This window comes from Engraulis encrasicolus, chromosome 13 (assembly GCF_034702125.1).
Source record: "Engraulis encrasicolus isolate BLACKSEA-1 chromosome 13, IST_EnEncr_1.0, whole genome shotgun sequence".
NCBI classification, from domain to species: domain Eukaryota; kingdom Metazoa; phylum Chordata; class Actinopteri; order Clupeiformes; family Engraulidae; genus Engraulis; species Engraulis encrasicolus.
The window spans coordinates 4,855,948-4,860,947 of NC_085869.1; the positions used below are offsets into that span (position 1 = coordinate 4,855,948).

The 5,000-nt window shown below is 40.6% G+C and overlaps 1 pseudogene; it reads left to right on the forward strand.

The window, feature by feature from the left end:
* The window catches only part of LOC134461473 (low-density lipoprotein receptor-related protein 1B-like), a 149,995-nt pseudogene that overhangs the window by 120,636 nt on the left and 24,359 nt on the right, over positions 1 to 5,000 (forward strand).

The following is a 5,000-nucleotide window of genomic DNA, read 5'->3' on the forward strand; positions in this document are numbered from 1 at the left end:
TTTTTTTATGGTAATGCTTTTCCTCTGATCTATCATCTTTGTAAGTGTGGTTTCTGGACAGTGTTTTCTCATCTGCTGTTACCTTCAATAGACTTGGATATTTTTTTTATTTTTTTTATTTTTTTCATTTTATTTGATGTTTGATAAGGCCTAATCCAACCGGTAATGTCTGGGAATGCTTTTTGCTTTGTGTGCAAATGCAAATGTCCATAGAATTAGTATTTTTTCTCTATATCCATGCCATGCACGATAGTTGTGTACATGTACCTTATCACTGATTCTTGAGAAAGTGGCTAAAACATGTCTCAGCAATAAACTGCCAATTCTGTTGGAAATAAACTACATTTTTATGAACAAAATGAATCCAGGTAAACACCCAGGTGTCTGTTACATAAATGTACAGTCGTTTGAAATATTTAAGTGAAATTTTATTACTTTTCATGGCTATAAACCTGCCCACACCCTGTAAAAACAGCTGTCCCAAGGACAGACATCATCATTTCAATTGACTTAAAATGTTAAAATCACTGATATTATTGAATAATATCACCATGATGTGAAAGTCCATATTGAAGTGGTTCTGCAGATATGCACATAGTGCGTGTAAAACAATATTTACTATTATTTTCTGATTGCTCAAAGTGTGTCCAGCATATTGGTCACCACGGTCAGACTTTTTTTAAAAGACAATAAAATCAGGGATGGACAAGGTCATTGTCATTACTTAGGACCCCTTTTCAAACCTTCAGCTCTACTGAATACTTCACCATCACTGAAGCTCCTGTAAATTTACTAATTTCTCCTAATTTTGTTAATTTGTTTGGAGACTGGTACTGTCCCAACCATAAACTGTCAACACCGTCAGGGGTTTTAATAGTATTATGTTACATTAATGTTAATTATATATACTTTTTCAGAAGCGGCATTAAGCCCCTAAGAAACAGAGCGAAAACGAAGTGGCTAATGTGAGCAAAAAATGCACAATATGTAAAAGAGTGTTTTTTTTGTCTCACACCGTCAGATGTCACCACCGTCAAATTTTGTTCCGCTCATCATCTTGTTCCATATTTTACTAAATTGTACTGGTTAATGAAACATTACCAGACATGTTAGTAATAATTGTGAGCCAAACTTATACTCTAGCCTCCACTGAGGTGCATTTGGAGGGTTTTTTGTCACAAAACCTGACGGTGGTGACATCTGATGTAGTTCACAAAAAAGCATGTGTTTTACATGTTTTTGACAAGTTTTAAGAATATGCTTCCAATAAGTATCTACAATTATGTTGAATTGTAAAAGTAATTCTCTTAAATACAGTAAACATGTTTTATTTTACTTCTAATTCTGTCTGACGCTGTTGACAAAACCAAGAAAGAGGCCATTTTCTGAAAAATGTAAAACATGGGGAGCTTGGCCAATACATTCACTGCACAGCCAAGACCTTAATCTATGATAATACACCTCTATATTTTGGATTTGAACAACTTAAAACCTGTTTATGCCACATTTTCAATAATCTTGGCCTACTTCCTACAGTATCTAACAAATGAAGAAAAAACACATGCACAAGCATACTGTGCACACAGAAAAATAAAGTGTTTATGCTAGATGTCATTGACTTGAGAGGGCTATTTGTTTTGCTAAATGTAGGTAATAATTAGGTAACTTTCACCACCTTCAGATTACTGTCACCACCGTCAGTTCTTAAGTCACCACCGTAAGAAGGAGTTTTGGACATTTTAAATGAATGTGCTTACAAAATTTTCCTTTGGAGTTGTTGAATTATCAAAGTAATAGCAAATTTAAGCCTACACGAATATTTGTGAAATTACAAAAAAATGTTTGATCTATTTAGGCATTAAGTAAGCATTGTCTGACAGCACATATTTTTACATTAGAACACATGAAGCAGTATTAAAATAGAATGTAAGTGAATTTTCAACATTCAAAAGGCGTATGTGTGAACCAAAAAACACACACAATCACTTAAAAACTCCAGATACATATGCAATCAAATCAATACACTTTTTATTGCTTTTAATTGTGTCTGACGGTGTTGACAAAAAACAAGGTATGATCGGAGAAAAACCTGATTTCTGAAAAAAAAATCAAAATGGGGAGATTGGCCTTGTGCATTTCTGAAAAGTTAAGACCTTTGTTTACGAGGATATACCATATTATTTTGTAATTCACTTCGTTTTTTTCTCTCAGGATTACAACCTGTTTTAGCCACTTTCTCAAGAATCAGTGCTGTACTAAATGTATTGTATCTCTCATTGCTCTAGACCTGTGTATACCAAAGTACAGTAAGGTTTGCTGCTAAAATGTCTATTTCTGGAAATTCAAAATAAAGCACCATGGAGAAGATCCCCTTTTTCATGTATGACAAGTGCATTTTTCCCAGTCATAATGAATACCAGTACTTAGAATTTGGTGGTGGTGGTAAGTATTCATGAAAAGGATACCATTTGAGGGTAACATTGAGGCAATAATATTGTATTGTAGGCAATAAACTACAACAAATATTACACGGTGCACCTTTACCTTGGCCTGCCTGTGTGTGTGTGTGTGTGTGTGTGTGTGTGTGTGTGTGTGTGTGTGTGTGTGTGTGTGTGTGTGTGTGTGTGTGTGTGTGTGTGTGTGTGTGTGTGTGTGTGTGTGTCTGTGTGTGTGTGTGTGTGTGTGTTTCAGGAGACCTGTGTGTATGTACTCTTAACTTTTCCTGCCTGTGTGTGTGTGTGTGTGTGTGTGATGCAGGAGACCTGTGTCGTCCGGCGTGTGAGAACGGGGGCCGGTGTCTGGCCAATGAGAAGGGAGGCATGCGCTGCTACTGCTGGCCTGACTTCTCTGGAGAGCGATGCAAGGTCAACCATTGCACTGACTACTGCCTGAACGGAGGCACCTGCATAGGCTGCATAGTGTGTGTGTGTGTGTGTGTGTGTGTGTGTGTGTGTGTGTGTGTGTGTGTGTGTGTGTGTGTGTGTGTGTGTGTGTGTGTGTGTGTGTGTGTGTGTGTGTGTGTGTGTGTGTGTGTGTGCGCGCGCACAAAAAAGGTGTATGTGTATGTGTATGTGTCTTGCAGACTACATTGCAGGCTGCTGCACAGGCTGACCTCTGGGTTAGGGTGTGCATGTGCCAGCGTGTGAGCCAGGGGTGGGGAACCTTTTTCATTTGAGGGGCCACTTCAAATTCCTACAAGGGTCATAAAAGTCCTCCGAGGGCTGTACTATGAACACAAATCAGGATTTCCTCATGCAATTTAGGCCTATATTGAAGGCAGCCACCTTTAAAACAATCCCCACCTTCTCCAGGTGCCATGAATATAACTTAATTGCATTGGAAATGTAATTTCTAAGATTTCTTTACAAAATATGTCATATTTCATGTGAAGTTGCATAACATTAAAATGATATCGGGGGCCAGATAAAACGCCCTTAAGGGACGCAAAAACAGCCCTCGAGACACCCCTGGTGTAAGCCTTTTAGACCATATTATCCAGTGGAGGCAGGCCCACTGGGTAAGGCTGTGTGCGTGCATGCATGCCTGTGTGCGTGCCTGCGTGCCTGTGTGCGTGCCTGCGTGCGTGCGTTCCTGCCTGACTGCCTGCGTGCCTGTGTGCGTGCCTGCCTGCGTGCATGCGTTCGTGTTTGTTTGTTTGCTTTTGGTTCAAGATTAAGAATAAATCCTTGAATTCTCAAAGGTTATACATAAAAACCAAATGAAAGCATTTGTGGTTTGAGGTGACTAAATCCACTAAACTTGCTATAAAATTGGAAGACATTCTAAGTCTTTTTATTGTTGCTTTACTTTTAGATCTTTTAAAGGGTTTTGGAGACAAAGTTGTTTTATCTCTTATTATTTCACAGTGCCAAATCCCAATTTGTGTTTTTAGACCATGAGACACTTCTGTGGCTGGTCACACACACACACACACACACACACACACACACACACACACACACACACACACACACACACACACACACACACACACACACACACACACACATACATACATACATACATACACACACACACACAGCCGCACCCGCACGCACACACACACACACACACACACACACACACACACACACACACACACACACACACACACACACACACACACACACACAAACACACATACACACACACACAGCCGCACCCGCACGCACACACACACACACACACACACACACACACACATAAACCCTTTTGAGATGCTTCAGTGGGTGAGAGCCACAGAGCCACACGTCAGATTCAAAAAAACATCCTCCTCTCCTTCTGGAGGAATTCAGATAATTGCCCTGCATCACAAGTATGTGTGTGCGTGCGTGCGTGCATTTGTGTGTGTGCGTGCGTGCGTGTGTGCGTGCGTGCGTGCATGTGTGGTTTGTGCATGCATATGTGTGCCAGCGTGTATGTGCTCATGTCTCTTTTTCCTCTTTGAGCCTGTGTTTGTGAGAGAGAGAGGGAGGCCAGTACAGGGGAAAATCCAGATAATGAAAAAGAAATACACTGAAACAGAGTGAAATAGAGAGAGTGAGACTTCCTGCACGGCTGTGGCGTGCTGCATAATGATTGGCTGCTTGTTTACCATCACAAAGGGCATAGATGATCAGCCCTCACTCTCCTTGTGGATTACACAATACGCTAGTCGCTATTCAGTACAAATGAGGCCCAACGTGCGGTGAGGTGAGGTGAGGTGGAGTTCAGATTGACAAGGACCTGTCATTTTTTACACACAAGGGACTTGGTGGCAGTCCAGCTACTCAGACGCAGTCAGCCAGGAATCGTCTGGCACAGACACAGATACAAGTGTTGCCTTCAGCTGGAGTAGCTATGTGATGTTAGCAGTGAGATAGGGAAGGAAAGCCACCCAGGATAATGACCATATGAGAACTGAATATTAAGTTTTATTTGGCATTGAGGACAAATGGACATTTGCGTCTCTCTTTCCTTCTCAGAATTGTTTTGGATTGTATTGCTTGTAACTCTGTGAA